General features: G+C 39.9%; 1 protein-coding gene across 1 annotated transcript in view; it reads right to left on the bottom strand.

The window, feature by feature from the left end:
• SUCLG2 (succinate-CoA ligase GDP-forming subunit beta) overlaps positions 1–22863 on the bottom strand; it is a 257629-nt gene that overhangs the window by 135687 nt on the left and 99079 nt on the right. The gene's annotated exons all lie outside the window — the stretch shown is intronic.

Here is a 22863-nt window from a genome sequence, read left to right as displayed (position 1 = left end):
CTTAGTTATCTATTCAAATTGGAAATCATGCGAGCACCACCTCAGATAGACCAGTAAAGCATGCCAGGATTCAGCACTGCAAATCACTCACATTTGTTATTTCAGATCTTCAGAAAACCTCTCCATATTCAAATTTATTTCCCTATATTCAAGAACAGAAAATAAATAGAAAAACACACTTAGGGCCTTTGTTAAAGTTAGTTATTTTTCCCTAAGTGCTTTTAAGATCTCCCATAATTTTATCATGGCGGTCTTCAAACAAACAAACAAACAAACAAACAAAACGAAGCAGGTACGCTAGCTCTCAAACAGGGCTCCTGTGAAAGCTCCCAGGGGGTCAGTGAGATTCAAACTGTGCCACTGTTTAACAACAGCAATAATAAAGGATATATCCACCCCTTCCCAACCTGCAAATAAACACAGATTCCAGACTTAAAATCTGCTACAATTCCAAACGCCAGAGACATAGAATTCCAAACAATGGCTTGGTCATGTTGCCATAAAAAGGAACCCAGAAGGTTTTTCTTTTCCATGTTAAAGTGGTAAAGTGGGGTATGATACATTGGAATTCAATAGAAGCCAGGAACGACCTATGCCAATAGCGATGGAAAATCTCAGAACCCCTTGCCCATGATACACACATCTACTAAGGTCCAGCATCATTTGTTATGTCACTTTCAAAATACATTGAGTTTTAAATTGCAGTGTCTTGCGCTTTTATTGCCTGTCCTGATCCATTCAATGTGTCTGAAATCTAAGTCTATTGCTTGAATGTTAAACACAAAGAAGACTTTAGATTGCGTCCTGGAGGGTGAAACCATGCAATTTCCACGAACTGGGAAGAGTTTATATTTGGCTGACTTTCAAGGGTTGTGAAGGCCGGAAAAATATTTACTTTTTTCCTTTTCTTTCTATGACAGCTTTCTTTGGTTTCCTACCTTTCTTCTTCCCTCCTTCCCTTCCTTCCCTCCTTCCTCCTTTTGTCCTTCTGTTCCTTGTAAATACATCCAAGATACTCAAGTGCATGTTCAACTATATTTGAGATCACTGTCTTCATTTTCAACCGGTCCGTTTAACAGTCAGAGATCAGCACTGACTTCAAATTCACCTCCTATCACCTCCTCCTTAGAACTACTCTCAAACAAGGCCTTATGTGCTCATATCCCCGAGAATTAGAGTGCTTGATGTATCAACCTGTTCTATACCTAACCTCATAAACCACAAAAACTAGACCTATTTTGGGGGAACTGTCTTCACAACAATTTTTCTGATTATCTCTGAAGCACTCAAGCTAGAACAGTCTTTTTTGCTAGGACTTGCAGCATCTTAAAAAAAAAAAAAAAAAAAAAAAAACCTGGTTTGAGCAAGAATTCATACTAGAAGGAGCCAGGCCAAGTATTACAAATAGGAAATTAAGGAAATCATAAGCTGCTGTGCATTTTACTTCCTGGGGACAAAATAATAACATTTTTTTTAGCTGATTTTGGAATTGTAACACCCACAACAACACAGAAAAATACCCAAGAGCTAGCACCCACATCTGGTAAAACTCAAAGAAAATTCTGGCAGCTTTTAAGAAGTTCTCCAATGGTATCGGTATGGCAGAGAAATTGAGTCCTGTTTCACACCTGAGCAACCAAGCAGTTCAATATGAGGATATCCTTTGAAATCCCAATCATTCACTCTGAAGATTCATTCACGTTTCATTACTGCAGCTGGAAAGCTAGCATCTAAGACTACTCCTCCTACCCACTAACAGCTCATTCTCCTTCCAAAATATAGCCCATATTTGCTCTATATCCCACATTTAAACTCAACATCGCAGTTTTTTACTCTGTTTTCCACCTTAGTTTCCTGCAACATGGTATCAGACATCCAGAAGTAAATAGCACACCCACAGAATTACCTGAAATAGTCTTCCATCCCCCACTGCTTGTGTCCTTAGACCCAGCTGCAGCCTTTCCCAGGTTCCTAACCCTTTCTCTTGGCCTCCCAGCACGAGGTTGGAACAGGCTGTCATAATGCATAAACAAGATTCGACTGTGGAGAAGGAGGGAGCGCCTACTACTTTAGAAGAATTTCCCAGGACACAGGTCCATAAAGCAAAAACAAGATAAGCCCCAAATAGGGGATGGGCTAGCCTTACACAAAGGGAGTATCTCTTACGATGAGAAAAATTAACATCGACTCAGGAATGCTACAAAGTCTAACAAAGCAGATGCCACTTCTCTGAAGGGCCTTCTAGTTCAAAGGAGATATGGGGCCAAGGATGGGCAACAGTGCCGGGGGCGGGGGGGGGTTCTGTCAAATTTAATGAAGCACTCTCAGTTTGGCTAATCACACTCGTCACACCTTCTCTTGTGTGGAAGTTTCCACTGAAGAGCACACACAGCATGATGTAGAATGAGATCGCCTCATTTCCCTGAAAATGACCGAATGAGGGTGCCAAGCACATAGTGGGCCCTCAGCATTTGGTCATTCATTTATAATCATCACTTCCTTTGCTCTGTGAAATCATAATCACAGTGTTTGTGAGGAGTTCACTACGGAATGAGATTTGTACTAAATGTATTCACTATCTACTTTTAACAAATAACCCAGCTGAGGCTGAGTTATATGGAGTCACACAGCTAGTAAGAAGCAGAGTCAGAATTTTTTAGCCGAAAAGACAAGTCTAGAGACTGTGCCTTAACCCCTTCACATGGAGCCTCGTTACTGGGTTTGTCTTCCAACATTTTATTACGATGATTTCCAGTCACATAAAGAAGTTTAACACCAACAAGTAAACACCCACATCCTCACCACTTGGACTCGACAGCTGGTCACTTCTCACTGCATTTGCTTTCTCACCTACCTCTCCATCATGAGAGTCCACCTCATTTTTCTCCTGCATTTCAAAGTAGCAGACTTCAGTACTGTTACCCTTAAACTCTCCAGCACACCTATCAGTACCTAAAGTTTGAGATTTGTTTATAGTTCCTTTCTGGGGAGAGAGAAAATTTACACGCAGTAAAATGTCCAAATCTGAAGTGTATCTTTTAGTACAAATGCATATATCTGTATGACTCAAATTCTGATCAAGAAATACATAACTATTTCTGAGAACATATTACTAGAGTGTCTTTGGCATAAGATATCTAAATAGACGAGCACTGACAACGGAGATCCTAAGTTTCCTGCTGAAACTAAACATAGCAAAATATTGAATTCATACACCTCAGCACAAATATCAATGCCTGGCCTATCGTAGGCACCCAGCAAATCCGCGACTGATCAAATTCCACTAGCATGGAAAAAAGGACTCTCCTCCCCCCACCACCACCTCCAAATCAGAACCTTGTCCAAAACTTTCCTAAGTCACAGTCAGTGAGATGCAAAGTACTGATTTCAAAGGGGATGTTTTTTTAAACAATGAGCATACGTAACTTTTTGAAAACAACTAATTAATTTATTATGTGAATTTGGACACAGCAGTGGTGCTGTGTAAGCTCAGAGAAAACTATCCATAAGAGCCTCACCAAAGCTGTTTCCCTGCACCATGCCTGTGCTGGGGTCTTGGTGTGGCTACTCTACTCTGAAAAGGGAAGTGAATTCTCCTGGGGATACTTGCACCCTCCTGAAAAGCCAGGATGATGCCTGGAGCCTTGGTCTGTGCTTAAGTGACAGAATGATGAAAACAACGATCTCTAACCCAAAGCTTTCCTGTACTGCCACTTGCCTGAAGCTTAACATCATGGGACTCCAGACTTTTGATAAGCCTGCGGGGTTTTTGAAAGAAAACCACCAGAAAGTATTTAGAGGATAAAAGCCAAAACATATCTGCGTCACAAAATAGTACATTACCCTTTTGCAGACTTTAGAAAATGCAGATACAAATGCCTTAAAGTCTAAAATGATATAAGTCTCACATCAACGGTGGGTATCTATATGGGGTAAAGGTTCAAATTATTTTTACTTCCTTCTGTTATACCTGCACTTCTTACAATGACTGCTTATGCCACTTAATAATCAGAGAAAAGTTATTATCAGGTTTCAATAAAATATATGTTTATTTGACCTAGTGAGAACAGTAACAGTATAACTGCTAGGTTGGGTCAGGGTAGGGGAGGAAGCTTGCTCTAATACAAAATATGTAACATTAAATGTATGTTCATGTGGGGCGCCTGGGTGGCTCAGTCAGATAAGCGTCTGCCTTCAGCTCAGGTCATGATTCCAGAGTCCTGGGACCGAGTCCCATATTGGGCTCCCTCCTCAGTGTGGGTTGGCTTCTCCCTCTACCCTTCCTCCTGCTTGTGTATGGTCTCTCTCTCTCTCTCACGCTCTCTCTCAAAAAAATAAATAAATAAAATCTTTAAAAAAATAAAAAAAATAAATACACGTTCATGCGTACACTCATAATATATATACTGAGGATGAATGAGGAATGAAATATACCAAGTATTACTGATTATTTAGAAGGGGGAGGATTATGGTTAACTTTTTCTTCTTTTTGACTACAAAACTGCTACAGGGAATGTGCATTATTTCCACAAATAGGAGAAAATAACAGCTATTTTTGAAAATGTGCTTATTATGCACTAGATTGTATCAGTGCCTGAGATGTACACAGAACACTGCCATTCAGCTATACTGGCCTTGCCCCCACGTCACTGCATGGGAGGAGTGACCGAGGATGAAAGGTGGGGCAAAACACTGCCACGTCTCATTCTGCAGCTAATGCTCTGGTCAAAGCCAGTCTCAGCGGTCCTTGGGCCTGGGGCTCATATATATCTCTGCCTACCAGAATTAGCTGCATCTGGTCCAGGAAACTCAGAAAGATTCACGCCTCTGAGATTCAGGACCAGTCACTGTGCCTCAAGTTTCCAAAGGGTGACATAAGGGGGTGTGGCGCCCTCTGGAGGTAGCCTCCAGCACCTACATTCGAAGAAGTACACGCAGAATTGTTAAATCATCTCCTTCCATGTACATGAAGGGGCCTTCCCTCTTAAGTCCCACCTAAAGAAGACAACACATTGGAGTGATTACAGTGCAGTGGATAAGTTCATGAGCCGTGGGTCAGAAAGCTCTGGATCAGAACCCAGGCTTTGCCCCTTACCAGCCAGCTCAGTGACCATGACCAGAGAAGACAGCCTCAATTTTCTCATCTATGAGATAAAGCTGATGAAAGCAGCACTTGCCTCACAGAGTCACTGTATGAGTATTAAATAAAGAAACAACTGTCTGTCAGTTATGTAAAGTACTTAACACAATGCTTAGCTTGAACTTAGAGTATCCTTACTTCTACTGGCTTATAATTACACTTACCTCTTAAGTATCAAGTTCATAGCACGTGATGATCGTAACGATGAATATGCTATCCATTGGGCAAAATAATTTCATAATAAATAATAAATCTACTTTTATTGATTTTTACAAGAGTTAAGAACACATTAAGATACCTATGTCTTGTATTTTTTCCAATCATTCAGACACGATAAATAAGACATGCTCATGGGTGATAAGAACAGACGAGATTGTATCATTTAAAAGGGGTCAGATGCCTTCAAGAGCAGCGCAAACTCAAGACATTTAGGACTGCCCTGCCACCTCCCAGATGCATGATCGCTTCTGTAAGTAAAATGACTATCTCTGGATCTCAGATAGCATTCATCCGCCACGAACATGCATCATATTTTTATTTATGTTTGCCTGGTTTGTTTAGTTCCTAGGTCTCCTTGTTTCCTTACGTTTTGCCTGTCTCCCCTTTGATACATCCATGGCTGTTGCCTGGCACGAATGGCCCTGGCTACACACCACGATTCCTGGCAGAGAAGGCGTCACTTGACTCCATCTGGAGCTGCTCAACTTCAGGCCTCACTGGCAGGCTGAGGCTTGTACGAGCACAAGCCTCCCTGCCCCAGCACAGACGCTGGGCCTGCTGCAGCCCTGTGGCAGCCGGCAGGGGAGGGAAAACGATCTGGGAAGAAAGCTAGACACCGAGCGTGGCTGGCGTCTTGTACGTCGGCATTGGGCTACGTGGCTATCTGTCCTCCAGTGTCCTCACGGCTGTTACGACTGTTGCTATGGTGACTGGGGTTGTTGTTATGTGTTTTAAAGACACCACATATTCAGCACTGACTTTGTCCCCAGAACTGTTCAAAGGACTTTACACATCACATCACATTGAATCTTTCCATTAGCCCTCTAACATCCCTCCAGGATGTTATTCCTAGAGATCAGGACACTGACACTCGTAGTCAGTCCCTTGTCTCAGACGACACACTGTAAATTCCAGAGCACAGGATCCCGCCAGAGCTGAAGCTCTACCCCTGACACCTGAGCATGACTGTCCATCGCCCTCAGCCACTCAAGTCTGGGGGAGTCAAAGAGTGTGGGAGTAGAGAGAGGTGACAGTGGTCGGAGAGAAGCAAACTACCCACTTTCAAGTTGGACCAGAATTCCCGATGATGGCTTCTAGCGGAACTGGCTGCCGATTAAAATGGAAAAGGGATAGTGGCCCAATAGCAGCATTAACAACAAAAAACACCTGTTTTTAGCTATGACAGGCTATGCCCATCTGGTAGTTCACAAGGATTAGCTTTATGGACAATTCCTTTCACTGTCTACACAGCTAAATGTTTCTGTGACTTAATATACCTGGTCACCTTGTAATAAAACAAAGCCCCCTCGATTGGCGTATTCCCTCAATACTTTTACTATGCATATTAAAAAAAACAGCAATACAAACTGATGGGCTGCAGAAGTCAGGGAGGAATTCTGTCAAGTCACAGGCAATACTGGCCCCACCTTCTCTGTGGCACGGTTACTGCAGATGGGAACGTCTACCACCAGGAACGCAGGAGCGTCTGGAGTCCACTGAACAGCATCAGGGTTCCTGCATCTAAATTCAGGTTCAACTATTTTACTTAGCTGTGTAAAAATTTAAAAGTCAACCTCTGTAAACTCCTATTTTTTCACCTGCAAAATGAAGAGGGTAATAGTAAATATCTCAGAGGTTACTGTGTTTGGGAGAAGTAAGGGCGCTTTCCTGCAAAGAAGAGCACTCATGGTTTTTAAATTACATACTAAGTTGAGTAAAGGGACAAATTTTTAAAAATCTATTTTTACCATAAGCCTTTGAGTTCAACTTGAAATTCATCTCATTCTACCTAGAAGTTTAAAATTTTAACATTCACTTTTAAGAAGGGGCATTTGATTAAGGTCCGAATGACCCAAGTTGGATTCTCTGCGAGTTAAAATAAAAGATACGGTAAACTTTGAGAGCATTATAACACTGTTTATAATCTTTGTGAAAAGTCTTAACTTTCCACATGAAACATACAACAGTGATGTCAATCACACAATTAAATAAAGTGGAATCAATGTCTATTCTGTTCCTTTAACATATCAAATACCCTTAAACATTACAAACATGTCAGCTAAAAAATGGATGCAGAGAATTACAAGTTGACTAGGATTCACCAAATGGGTTTTAGAAATTTCACCCTCTGTTTACTAATTCCAGAACCTTCACAGTCCCTTAACATATCACTTCCACTTCATGGTCAGACCATCTACTGTCAGCCATACCAAATCACAAGTCTATTACTAGTTGCAAGGGAAACTGGGAAATGCAGTCTTTGCTCCATGCAGCTGTGTACTTAGCGAAAAACTGAAGAGGCCCCAGTACCTGAGAACAAAGGGTACGCAGGAGATGAAGGGGAAGGCTCATGAAGGTACTCGTAGCATGCTTGCTGGAGCCCAGTACACAGCTGCCAAGGGAAGTAAAGTAGGGAGGTGCCTCACAGATGCACATCAATGTCCTACCTGACAGCGCCCCGAAACTGAAGATGTTGGGGTGTGTGTGGTATGCAGACAGCATAATTGGGAAATCGGTCACATTGATAGGTTACAGTACACTGATTCAGGAAATAAGTACATAATAAAATACAAGCATGTATATAGAAGAGGATAATGAGTCAGGCTTTTCAACAGGGGAGAAAGTATTTCCACACATGGAAAAGTGGGAGGCTAGAAAGAACTCTCGAGATTTAGGATGGAAACCAGAAGTATCAATATAAACACAATGGATGATGTGCAGACAAAGAAATGGTTACTGATGTATTTGTCTATAAGTAAATGTGTACATGTAAGGAATGAATGCACATTTATTTTATACGTTTATATGTATATCTGTATGTGTGTACATGTATATATGTACATCTGTGTGTGTCTACACACCCAACTGTCTCCTGAGATGGCCTAAAAATAACAACACCTCCACGATAATGAGCACAACCACAGGCCCGGATCTTGGCTTATAAATACCATCTCTACTAGAAAGAACCATGGATTCTTAGAGAAATGGCTGGTACAAGGGTTGGAACAACAACATTTTGTGACAGAAGGTAAGAAAATGCTCACAGGAATGATGACACATGTCAAAAAGATTTAGGAATGGGTGGCAATGCACTGAATAATACAGGAATTCATAGGTTTTTGCTGGCAGACATATATACGCATATACATACATACAGAAGGAAAAGCTCTTCCTTCAGTAGAATGTCAACTTACAAATGAAGAACAAATGATAGAAATGAGAATTACCGACTGGCAACCACCAGAGAGGTACCTGATTCAGGCAATATCCACGCAGGTCAAGGTTGATGGGCAGAAGTTAGATGAGGGACATGATATTGGTGTAATCTCAGAACACCTCCCCATAAAATTTTAATCAATTACTAGGGGAAATCATCAAATCTAAGGTGGAGAAACCTGGGAAACGTCAACCTGACCAGTGGTGGGACAGGGCAAGTACTCCCTAATGTGACCAACTGCAAACAGCTGACTATTATTGTTACGGCATTTTGACGAAAAATGCAGGACCCGAATCTGGTCATGAGGAGACACTGGACAGACGCAGCTCAGAGACAATCTACAGAAGGAAAGGCCTGGATGCTTTCAAGAAAGGACTTGAAAGACAGGGAAAGACAAAGGAAATGTTCTGGAGTAGAGGCATTGTATAGATATGACAACTGCATGCAACATGTATCCCTGACGTGGATCCTGCTTCAGGACAGAAAAACAGACACTTGTTCAGACAGCTGGTGAAATCTGAATGGGGTTTGTAGACTGGACCATAAAAGTGCATCAACTGTTTCCTGACTTGGAGGGTTGAATGGTGATGATATGAGAGAGTTTCCTTGTTTTGGGGGGAAATACACACCACAATGTTGAGGGTGATGAGGCACCAGATCTGCAGGCTTGCTCTCAAATGTTAACAGTTGGGAAATCTGGGTAAAAGTGATCTGGGAGTTGTTCTCATGGTATCTGAAATTCTTCATAATTTGAAATTATTTCAAAATAAAGTATTAAATAAATTAAAAACCTCAGGGTTCTATTGTTCAGGAAGAAGGGGAACTCTGATAATTGAGAGACAGAGCTCTTGGTCTCTACTGGCCAGGCCACAAATCATACTACTGTACCTGCCTGTGCTTCTTGACCTTGTTCAACTCCACAGTCATAACCTTTCTTTCTCACTGTCTCTGCCCCAGCTGTTCAACCTTAACAAGATCATCTCCTTTCCTCTGGTCCATCCATGAGACTTCCAACTTGCCTTGTGTCCAAACCAGTCTGAGTCACCGCAGGCGACACATTTTAGGATAGATAACAAAGTGTTTTCAACATCATAGTACTTGCACAGCGTTTAAGGTTTTCTCCATACAATCCTACCCTGAGGCAGAAATTGAGCAGGAAGAGAAGAATGGAAGTAACACACCCAAGAAACCTGGAGAACAAACATAATACCCAGTCAATGTGGGGAGCACGAGACAGTAGAAGGTGAAAGAGAAATGACAGCAAGTCTCTGAAATACAGCTTGAGGGCACCTTTAGAGCATACACAAAGACCATCTACCATTACCTCAAAGACCTGCCTGGACTGGTATTTATCCAAAAAGTCTGATCGATGAGTCTCTCAACGACCATTCTAGACATGGCCCTTACAAATATCAGTTAGGTTTGCAGACCTACCACTTTTAGGAAAAGGAATAAAGACTAGGAAAATATCTCCTTCCTAGTTTCAAATCCATGGATTCTGTCCTGAATAACCCAACAGAAGGATGGACACTAAGAAGTACTAAGATCACAGATTATGTAGTCTGTCATTAACATCTAGTCATGATGAACAGAGATTGTGCCTTATGCCTATAATGAGGAGAAAATGGTTATTAATTTTAAAAATGAACACTTTTGTCTCTTTTCACATCAAACTTAGAGTCCATGAACATTTATTGAAATCCTACCACTCTGTGCTTTGAACACCAAGATGAACAAAACAGCCAGTGACCTCACTGAGAAAGGAGACAGACAGGTAAACTAATAAATTTCATAAAAAGCACATATGACATCAAACTGTTCACCATTTCTAGGTTTACCAAAAGAAGTATCAGACCTTAGATTAGATTTTTACTTTAACTTATTCTATTCTATTCTATTTTTTTAAAGATTTATTTATTTTAGAGAGAGAGAGAGAGAGAGACAGAGAACACAAGCAGGAGGGCAGAGGGAGAGGGAGAGAGAGAATCTCAAGCAGACTCCAATGCTGAGCCTGGAGCCAAACGTGGGGCTCACGACCCTGAGATCATGACCTTGAGATCATGACCTGAGCCGAAACCAAGAGTTGGATACTTAACCAACTCCACCACCCAGGTGCGCCAACCTATCTTATTTTAAAATTGGGAACCAAATTAGGGAAACTGTACAGAGACTAGCTATGAACTGCATCATTTAAATATACTGAGCCATGTGTGATATGTCACCTAAATCAGTGGTTTCCATGGTCCATGGCTCAGCTTTATCAGGATCACCTGTAGTGCTTCTTCATAATTTAGAAATCCACAACTGATGTATCAAAATCCCAGGATTCAGAATTCACCATTTTAAGAGTTCCTCAGCGAATTTTGATGGCATACCCAAGGTTGAGAACATCTGACTTAAATTAACTGTCACTAATTCCACCATGAGTAACCTTCACATACCACAACACTAGTTGGCAAAATAAAAATCAGTCTCTTGGCTGTGAAATTCATAAGACTTCTGATTAATTCATCCGAATGTGATTAAATTGCTTCCCTCTACCCTGGGTTTGTGGACGGTGAGCAACTGAAATGTTTACCACCGTATTCATTATTAATGCTATTCCTTTCCCAAGCATGTCCCTTTGACCTCTCTTTATCCCTCCTGGTCTCCTATATGAGTTTATAGTTACTTGTTATGTGCAATTACATCACGCTGAGTATGAGGACACCCCACAAGCTGTTAGCTATATCAACTTAATAATAGATTTCAGGGTGTGATTTCCAATTAATTTCATTTTCCATATGCACACACAGCTCCATGGGAAGCCAGAATTATAGAGTAGCCATATGGTACCTCATAAGTAACAATTAAAACTAATTTTCTATTCTTTGACACTAAAAAATAAAAAAAAAAAAATCACACGGTTTAAATGCCACAGAGAAAATTGAAACTTCAACAGCATCTGATGCTCTCTAGAAAGAAGATGCCCCACTTTTCACATTTTCGTCCTGATACTCCAGCTTCTAGCTTGGCAGTGGTTGGGTGAGGACTGAGATCCCACCTCGCTTTTAGCATGCTTGTTTCCTCACGGCTGTTAAACTGGTGAAATGTCTTAGAATGGCTTTTCTAAGTGCTGGGCTTTCTCGTTCATAGTGCTGAGCTGGATTGAAAGAATAGCTTCCTTTCAAAACAGATGATTTCTGGTAATAGAACTTTTCTACTGACCCATTTCCAAAAGGCAGTGTCTGAAACAACACTGCAATGTGCCCAAGCAAAGAGGGAAAATAAGAAGTCCCACTGAAAGAAAGTTATGTTTTTCGAGGACTGAACATAATTGTTCTGGGTGGGGGAGGGCTGGGGGCAGAACCGCTCCCTCTGGATAGTCTGACTAGCGTATTAACTGGATGGATGGTCCTTTTATACTCATCATAGGGTATGAGTTTTTCCATTTCTAAGGGTCCAATTTTGGCAGATTCATCACTTGGTTAAAAAAATAAAGCAAAGCATATCAAGACTCAATTCAGGATAAACAGTGTGATAGAAAATAAAAATGCTCCATTTTATTAGACTTGCACAATTTTCAACTCTAAACTTGTCAAGCTTTTATGTGAGAGCAAATAATATCACAGTGTAGATCTACTCTAAAGAACACCTTAACTGTTTTGCTGAAAACATGACTAAATCTCATTATGTCATATTTTATGAGGAATCCCCTCTATGGCTAATATATGCAGGCAGGAGTCTCAGACAGAAACACGAGGGGGTAAGCAAGAGGTCAGAAGTCTCTTCAGATTTTCATATGAATGAGTGAAAAAATCATCCACATGGGGTTTTTTTGTTAGGAAAAAAAAGTGTCAGAGGTAAAACTTGGTGAAATCTGGGGCACCTGGGTGGAGCAGTCGTTAAGTGTCTGCCTTCGGCTCAGGGCGTGATCCCAGCGTTCTGGGATCGAGCCCCACATCAGGCTCTTCCGCTAGAAGCCAGCTTCTTCCTCTCCCACTCCCCCTGCTTGTGTTCCCTCTCTCGCTGGCTGTCTCTGTCAAATTAAATAAAATCTTTAAAAAAAAAAAAAAACTTGGTGAAATCAATATCAAAAATTTCATCAATAAAAACTATAATGTCCATGGACAGACAAATGGATAAAGAAGATGTAATATACAAATACACACACACACACACACACACACACACACACACACACAATGGAATATTACTTGGCCATCAAAAAAATGAAATCTTGCCATTTGCAATGACGTGGATGGAACTAGAGGGTATTATGCTAAGCAAAATAAGTCAATCAGAAAAAGAAATTTATCATATGATTTCACTTATACATGGAATTTAAAAAACAAAACAGAGGAGCGCAGGAGAAGGGAGGGAAAAATAAAACAAGATGATATCAGAGAGGGAGACAAACCTAAGACTTAGTCACAGGAAACAAACTGAGGGTTGCTGGGGGGGGGGTAACTGGGTGATGGGTATTAAGGAGGGCACTTGTAATGAGCACTGCCTGTTATTGGCAAATGATGAATCACTGAACTCTACCTCTGAAACTAATAATACACTATATGTTAATTAATTGAATTTAAATTTTAAAAATTACATTAAAAAAGACTATCATGGCTGCAAAAAAGAAAAACTCTGAGTCTGTGCTTTGGGTTCAATTATGTCCCCCTAAACTCATATATTGAAATTCCGATCCCCTGGTAACTCAGAAAGTGATCATAGCAGATGTAATTCATTAAGATGAGCTCATTAGGGTGAGTCCTCATCCAATATGAATGGTGTCCTTATAAAAAGGGAACGTTTACAGACAGACACACACATAGACAAACCCCATGTCAAGAGGAAGGCCGGGATGGGGGCGATGGCTGCACATGCCAAGAAACGCCAGCAGCTAGGAGAGAGGCAGGGCACTGGGTTTCCCACACAGCCACAGAGGGAACCAACCCTGCCCATACCAGACTTCTAGCCTCCAGGACTGGGACACAATAAATCTGTTTTTAAGCAACCAGTCTGTCTTACTTTGTTACACAGCAGCCCTTGGAAACTAACACAGTCTATGTCAGGAAGGTAAAACAAGAGAGCTGAGTTCAGGCCCCGACTCTACAACCACTCAGTTCTGTGACCTTGAGGAAGAGCTTTCTCTAAACTGGATTTCCTCTCCCAGACAACAGCCTGATAACAATACCCTTCTCACAGCGATGTGGCAAGGGCAATGCACAGTGCTTAGCATGTAGGTAAGTCCCTGTGCCCCCACACCACCAGCCCCTGCCCCAGAGGAAGCTCGGCCTCTCCGAGTGTGCAGAGACCGTCATTTTGTTTAGCACATCCTTCCAATCACTCCAGCATACGCTGATCATCACCCAGGGTCTCCCTTTTCACACCCCTAGAATGACAAACTCCTCTCTTCTTTCAAGTTACTAAATAGCAAAACCTCTATTCCTGTCTTTCTGCCCAGTCTGGAGATGTCAGAGTTGGCAGTGACCCCCATTAATAATATTAAGCAGACAAGTTCCCCTGACCCCTAACCTGGCTCTATTTATTTCCTTCCTCCTCAGCCCCACTTAGAAAATGAATTTTTAAAAAAGGCGCAACAAACATAAGATCAGTAACTTAATATTAACACAGCTCATCTAGAATGTCAGGCTTCTAACCCCGCCAGCTGCTTGGAGAACATTAAAAAAAAAAAATCCTCTTTGATAGCTAACTTCATTTTCTATAGGGAGCAACACAACCCTCCCAGACATTATATTCATTCTGTCTTATTCCCAGAGACTACTTGCATCTGTTTTAATGACTCCTACAAACTTACTGAGCAAAAGTACTGTAATAAGCATTCTGTCTGTTATCTTTCTGTAGTAAAGAGTTAATGACCACTAAACATAGCAGTTATTTACGCCTATGTTTGTGGACACTGATGAACACCAAGAAAATGAAGTGGGTTCTTTGATATCTTTTGCTCTGTTGCATTAATTTTCGATTAAACATCACCAACACTGAGACATTATTACATGTGGCATTCCACGCTGAGCAAATATTAATGCTCTCAACAACTACCAAAAAAATCCCCTCTTGGGGCGCCTGGGTGGCTCAGTCAGTTAAGCATCTGCCTTCGGCTCGATTTGTGATCTCAAGGTCCTGGGATGGAGCCCAGCTTCGGGCTCCCTCCTCAGCGGGGAGTTTGCTTCTCCCTCTCCCTCTGCCCCTCCCCACCATGTGCCTACGCGCATGTTCTCTGTCAAAAAAATAAATAAAATCTTTAACAACAAAAAAATTTCCCTCTTATCTGAGAAAAGAATAGCTCAAAACTTAGCAGCTGCAACATGCTACCTGTTTTGCTAACTAACTGTATCAACAAAAATGAGCTGGAAGATTCTGTGCATATTCAAGATTCCAGTGAAAATAAATACTTGGAAAAACAAACGCTTGATCACATACTTCTCCCCTCAACATTCAATCATCATCCAATCATTCCCTCTCAGTTTCTTTTTTTCCCATGGGAACACTATTCCCATGCCCTCCATGAAAATGACTAAAAAGAAATTCTTAGAGTTTCACTTTTCAATGGGGCATACTCAAAAAACTGAGATGAAATGAAACAGCTCTAAGTATGATGTACACCCTAGATTTCTGTGCTCCTGTCATTATCAGTTTAAAATGCAGACAAATACATGTATGACACACACTGTGTAAATAAATCTAATGGTAGTCTGCTACCATAACTACATTAGGAGTTTCCAAAACCCAATCTATCACTTTTGAGGTTATCAGTCAACCAGGAGGCTTTCAGATCACAAAGTTAGAACTGAAGACCGGACCAGACCAACACTTGGCGTCCACCAAACTTTTGGCCCGTCTTCTACACCCCTGCTTCCATTTTTAATGGGAGAAATGGGAACAGATCAGTGAGAGGATGAAGAGCCCCTGCTCATTGAAAGCCACAACTGCCCCTGCAAAATCCCTCCCTCAGGGCAGAGGAGTGGAGCACATCTTCACTGTGGACTCTTCCTTGTGTGATCTGCCCTCACGGTGGTTTCCCTGTATGCCTGCCCTTGAAAATGCACCCTGAGAGCCAAACTACCCCAATTTACATCCTCTTTAGCAAAACAGTCCCCCAATTTTACACACAATAAAGAAGTAGTTATGATGTTAATGATCAAGAGCATGACAAATTATATTATATAAACTTTCTCAACATCAATTTCCTTGTCCATAAGAGAGAGAAAACATCTCTCACCTCCTAAGGTTGTAGAATTAAAATGAGCTGATTTTTATAAACTGCTCTAAAATAACATCTGGCACAAAGTGCGTGCTCCGTAGGTAATGGTTCCTTCTAGTACTCCTAGTAATATTATTCTTATTAAGGTTAAAAATTTTGATTCACACAAACATTAGTGTGCTGTATACATATACACACATATCTAAAATACATTTATATATTTTAATACTATAATTTCTAAAATGTTTAGATATATAGTTTATACTTTATTAGTTATATTTTTAAGAGATTTATTTATTTTAGAGAGAGAGCAAGAGGGGGAAGGGGCAGAGAGAGAAAGAGAAAGAGAAAGAGAGAATCTCAAGCACACTCCTCACTGAACATACAGCCCCATCCAGGGCTCGATCTCATGACCCTGAGATCATGACCTGAGTGAAAATCAAGACCCTTACCAACTGAGCCACTCAGGCACTTCCTATACTTTATTAATTATTAATTAAATTCAAGAGACTCCACATTCAATGCAACTTATAATGCATCTAATTTGTACTTCATGATTTTAAATTTATATTTATTATAGTGTATTATTTATAATCATAATTATACTTCATAATATAGAAAACAAATTTCATCATATGTATTCTCTGAAAATCACCCAATACCACAAAAACAGACTGAAAATGTGTTGGGCATCCCCAGACCCTGGGTCAGAAATCACCATCTGAAGGAATAGTCTTCGGAATTCTGCTGTGAACACTGAAAAAGTTCGTCGTATCATAGGGAGAACCAAGCCTCCTCTTCTACTTTGAGCAAGTTGGGTCATCTGTAAAATGCTCTGTCATTCCTCATTCTCTGCATTTCAAGTTCTCGGCTACCTTAGAACATGCACCTTTAACAAGAACAACAGGGGCGACAGGGCCAGCAGAGATGCTTAAGTAAACATGATACATCCACAAACTGGGATGAATGAAGAAAGTTCCCTATATAATGACCTCCAAGATACTGTTCAGTGAAAAACGGCAAGGTGCAGAACAGGATGTACAACACATTACCTGTTAAACTGACCAGCCTCACTGAAGTTTTTAAGGGACCTTCTCTTGGAGAAGAAAGGTACTAGATATCCCTGAAGGCCTCTTCTGCCAATTAATTAGTATATGTGTGAAGGAATAAAGGGGGAGGAATAACAAAATACTTCAAAATTATTTTTATTTTTCATTCTAGAAAAGTTAAGCGCATCGGCAGTAGGAATGTAATCTGAGCAAGCTAACATGCTCTTTCTTTTTGTAAACAGAGCGGGCTGTCCACATGGGAAGCAAGCGGTCTCCGTTTTGTTGGACAGCTCCCTTCCCCTTGGAACATTGTACCTCAAGTGTTCGATCCTAGCATACACACTTCTTTGAGCTGATTTACAGGGCTTACTGGATGTTGGGTTTCTTTTTTTTTTCTTCTGCTCGTGTTCACTCCAATCTTTATTTCGTATTTGAATTTGATTTAGATTTTCAGCGCCCTCCAAGGCAGTCTACTGAAATAAGGGAAGCAATAAACCAGGATGGCACACTACAATGGTAGAACTGGACAGAAACTAAATGCCACCATTATAATCTCTACATTCACCAGAATGGACAAGAGTTTCTAAAGGAAATACTCTTTTGTGGGTGTTTTGTGTGCCTGCCTTATTATCTGGTTTAGATATAGCCACTATATAGTGGCTAACCGAACATTAAAAAAGAGAGAGAGAGAGAGAGAATCCACACAAAGCACTTGGAGCTTGAAACCCGAGTACTCCAGTATGAGAAAAGTCTCATAATTTTGTAAAAAGTTGATGACATAAATATATACTGTTATTTGTTATCTTAGAATAGCACTTCTCCTTTTCAGTGAAAATAAAATGTACCTCGTATTGTGACAGCACCTTTATTCTTCCTGCTGGATTTTTTAAAATAAGAAAACAGATACTAGATTTTTAATCTGTGGCATTTGAAAATCAAAGTAATGGGCAATTCTTGGTCACCTAACAACATCAATTAAACCTTATCTTAAGTAGCATTTTGACATGAATGAATTATTAAATATATATGCTATGTGCCAGGCATCGTACTGGGTGCTGGGGATATGTAAGTAAATAAACAGGGTCCTGGTTTTCACTGAACTTTTGTCTAGTAAGGGAAAAAGTCATTCCACAAATCATTTCATAAACTATTTGATGTAGTCTATATATACTCTAAATAAAATCATCCTGATTTATGAAGAATAATAAAAACTCTACCAAATATAGTACAGTTTTCTTTTTAATAAATGTATTACAGGATGGCCCGGAGATTTCTGTGTAAAAACTAATTATTTTATGATTTCAGTCTTATCCCAACTCTACAATCCGATATTACCTATTCAAATACAAATGTGCCATGTGTTTAAAAATGTAATACTTTTCACTGGTCACTGGTTTGAATCCAAACCACTTAACACTGGCTACAAACTGCTTCCAGAATCCATCAGTGTGAGAAACCCCACTGTCCCTAAGAAGCCTTCCCAACTCCCCAGGTAAGGTTTGTAACCTATCTGTCCCCATAATAACTTACCTATATTTCTACTACTGTGTTTATCACATTGTACTAGAGTAACTGGTCGCCTTCAGTAACCTGTGAACTCCCTATGTGCACGAACGGTGTCTCATTCATGATGTATCCCAAGCACCCTCCCCAGTGCCTGGCACTCTGCAGCTGCTCCATGCAGCGGAATGTATCTGTGACATGGGGTAAACTCAACACCGCATGGCAGCTGTCACTCAAAGTCACAGAGCATATTCACTGCTTCAATTGGAAATGCCTGAAACCTCTTGTCCATCTCAGGAGTCTGCCATATCTGAAAATCATTCCTTCCTCTTATCTTTGATTTACTGTGGTGCACTCTATTGCAGTCACCATGGTGGTAACCCCAGCTCAATCAGATAGAGTACACACAGTGGAAGGAATCACACACCTGTCCACTGAAGACAAGATTTTATGTTCAAAGACAAGCATTTGCAGGAGGATGCTTAAGCATCAGGCAGCTGATGAGCCTTTTTTGTGAACCCTTGGTTCTCTGAAGACGGTGAAAATTCTAGAGTGTCTTTGGCTTTATAAAGTTATACCTTTAACTTTTCATGTTGTAAATTTAGAATAAATACAGAAAAATCAACCAGATAATCCTACAAGAGAAAAATGGTTAAGTAATTCTCATTCATCAAATGATTTTTTTAAAAAAAGGTTTTATTTATTTATTTGAGAAAGAGATCAAGCGAGCAAGAGCAGGGGAAGGAGCAGAGGCAGAGGGAGAAGCAGTCTCCTTGCTGAGCAGGAAGCCCGATGCATGACTCGATCCCAGGACCCCGAGGATCATGACCCGAACTGAAGGCAGAGGACTGAGCCACCCAGGTGCCCAAATCATGGGTTTTAATACGATTATTACAATTGTATTTGGGGGGCGAATACTTAACTACATGAGAAAATTTTCATCTACCATGTTAATGTAAAACAGCAGACTACAACTACATAAAGTGTGATGTCAATTTTGCGAAATAAAGCTATATGAAAATATTTGCTCATAGTGAAATAAAGATAATAAATTATTATCTCTCTGGGGACAAACCAAATAGATGAGTTTTACTTTCTTCCTTATAATTCTCTCTCATTTTAACTTTTTCTACTATGATCATGCATTACTTATAGAAATTCTGAAAATAACGCACTTCTTTTCTCAAAGTAAAAAGCATATTTTCTTCATAAATTTAATAGTAGATTTTGTAAAGCAACAATTCCTCCACTATCTTCCAATAATAGTTTCTATTTTTTGATGGAACTGTGTTCATTAAAAACACATATACCAGAAGTAAAGAGGAGCCATTATGTTTTTCTCCATAGCAAATAAAATTAACTTCTAAGAAATTTAAAATATCTAACTATCTAGGATTTTAACAATTAATGGTTACCTTTATAATTACAGAAGTGTTCCATCCTCCATTTTTAACACTTGATAAATGCAGTATTCTTAACCTCCTTTGAAAGAAGGGGGAAAAAATCATTGGAAATTAACACAATATTTTTAAAGGTAAGGTACACTGCATTTTAATACGGTAGAACTATACTTCTTATGTGAAAAATTTAAAGACTAATAAACAAACAGGAATTTGAAAACATTTTAGCAATCTTTTTATTCTGTTCACTGTTCTTTCCAATGTCACAGAAGAAAACTCGAGCCTCTCTCCAATTTATTCCATTTAGAAAGGAGCTGCTTAAAGTCCACCAGAGAAACAGAGCCTAGGTCAGACGTCCCACTTTGCCCTCTGTTGAAACTGTCAGCTTTTCCTTTTGATCTTTCCTTGCATCTGAAGAACATAAAATTGATTTTCTCCCCAGATGAACCAAAGTAGAGGAGGGGCAATGTTTTATTAAAAGGTTCTTCATTCATTCAGCATAAACCATCTTCTTTACTTACATACAAAGAAAATCTGTCTCTTTGTTCGTCAGAAAATGTTTTCAGGAACTATCACTCTGGAAAGTTAATTCAATTGTATGTAACCCCAAAAAGAGAGGGAGAGAAAAGATGGTGAGGACAACCCTATTAGCCGCCTCAGCAAAGAATAAAGATGGGAGTTGATGGGCTCTTTCAAGAAGCATTGGTAGAAATAAAACTCCACCAAAATGCAAAACATGGGCACTGTGCAGACCAGTCCCGGGTGACTTTTGTGGCCAAGTGAGAGGCCACTACGGCAAAAGAACTGTGGTATTAGAGTCACTGAACATTTTTCAATTTAAGAAAAACTCAGTGTTGCACTTAAATGTGCCAAAGAAAAGGGGATTCGTGTTACACAAAAGGCAGAAGAATAAGGAAAATCATTTTGAAATGATCCTGCAAATAAGGAAAGAGTGAGGGGCGTGATTTTCAACCAAATGGTGAGACCCAGCTGGCTCTTGACTCTGAAGCAAGAGCATCAAATAAATTTTAAAGTAGAAAGTAAGAAATGGATGAAAAATAAGTAGAAGACTAAAAAGCAATATGATTCTTTGATCCTACGTAAGCCTGAGATTCCATAGCAACATAGAGACAAATGAGAGCGAAAATGTGAGAAAGCAAAGGCTTTCAACACTCTGGTCTTAAAGAAAACTTAAGAGACTCATTTTTCTCTTTTTCTTCTTTTAAATAGATTTTATTTTTTGAGACCAGATTTAGGTGTGCAGCAAAATTAAGCAGAAGGTACAGAAATTTCCCATATACCCCATCCCCCTGTGCACAGTCTACCCCATTGTCTACATCCCCCACCAGAGGGTACCATTGGTAAAATTCAGGAACCTACAATGACGTCATAGTCACCCAAAGCCCACACTTTACATTACGAATCACTCTTGATGTGGTACGTCCTATGGGTTTGGACAAACGTATAATGACATGTATCCATCAGTATAGTATCACAGAGTAGTTTCACTGCCCTAAAAATCCTCTTCCTCTGCCTTATCATCCCTCACTCCCCCAAGCCCCCAGCAACCAATGATCTTCCTACTGTCTCCACAATTTTGCCCTTCCCATAATGGCATCTTGTTGGAATTATACAGTATGTAGTCTTTTCAGATTGATTTCTTTCACTTACTAATACGGATTTAAGTTTCTTCAATGTCTTTTCATGGCTTGATAGCTCCTTTCTTTTTAGTGCTAAGAAATATTCCATTGTCTGATGTTCTACAGTTTATTTATCCAGTCACCTACTGAAGGATGTCTTGATTGCTTCCAAGTTTTAGCAATTATGAGTGAAGCTGCTATATAAATATCTGTATGCAAGTTTTTGTGTGGACGAATGACTTATTTTTTAAAGAAAAGTCACAAATATTTTCTGAACACAAACTATGAATCCTTCAAATTATCTTGCCTCATTCTTCCAAGAGTAGGAAGCTTTTAAAAATAAATATTAAATGCTCTCCAAACAAATTTAGAGCTATTTAGGGAAAACATTCCTAAACCTAGCCAAGATTATTTATGGAGGTTAAAACTACATTAGATACATTTCAGGATGATGACTGGACAGATGAGCTTTTCAATTATGACCCCCAATCCTATCTGGAATCCTGAAATTCTCAGGCTTACCAAAGCAAATGCATTATTTCTATCCTTTTATAATTCATTAATTCAATAATTTCTTACAAGATATGAGGCCATCAAAAATTACGAAAAGTCCCTCAGTACATTCTAGATCAAAATTTCTAAAATCTTAGAACATAATCCCTCCAGCAATCTTGGAATTTACTGTTTATTACAACTATTTGATTACTACACTAGTTTGTTAAAATTATTTGCATAGATCCATTTTCCCAACTTGACTGTAACGTCTAAGAGTATAAGGATCAAACGGGACTTAATATTTCTCTTTCTGGATATAGAGATCTAATCATATTTACTTTGGTAGAGGGGAGGCTGCTGCCCACAACTCAGGGGGCAACACTGCTGCATCCAATGGGACTAGAAGGAAGAGCTGTCACACCAGTGGTCTCAAAGGATAGAGCATCATAAAAACAAACAAAAACATTATTCTTCAGCCTCAAAATCTAACAGAATTTGTTTTAGACTCGCTTGGAACATGTGATTCTCTTTCCTCATTCTGATTTCTCCCTTTTGGAATGGGAATTTCTAGCCTATGCCTGTTTCCACATTGTATTCTGGAAACAGGTAATTTGTCTGGTTTCATAGGTTCACAAGTAGAAAGGAGAACTGCTTCAAGATGAATCATACTTAGGGTCGCCTGGGTGGCGCAGTTGTTAAGCGTCTGCCTTCGGCTCAGGGCGTGATCCTGGTATTCTGGGATTGAGCCCCACATCAGGCTCATCTGCTAGGAGGCTGCTTCTTCCTCTCCCACTCCCCCTGCTTGTGTTCCCTCTCCCGCTGGCTGTCTCTCTCTCTGTCAAATAAATAAATAATATCTTAAAAAAAAAAAAAAAGATGAATCATACTTAGAGTCTCACCCGTGGCTGATTTCGATATTTAGATAAAATTTTAGAGTTGATGCTGGAATGGTTCAATACATTTTGGACTGTTGGGATGGGACAAGTATAGTTTGCA

Source organism: Ursus maritimus, unplaced genomic scaffold, assembly GCF_017311325.1.
Source record: "Ursus maritimus isolate PB19 unplaced genomic scaffold, ASM1731132v1 scaffold_14, whole genome shotgun sequence".
NCBI lineage: Eukaryota > Metazoa > Chordata > Mammalia > Carnivora > Ursidae > Ursus > Ursus maritimus.
The sequence above is the reverse complement of the archived record's forward strand: the minus strand, read 5'-3'. Positions and strand labels throughout refer to the sequence as shown.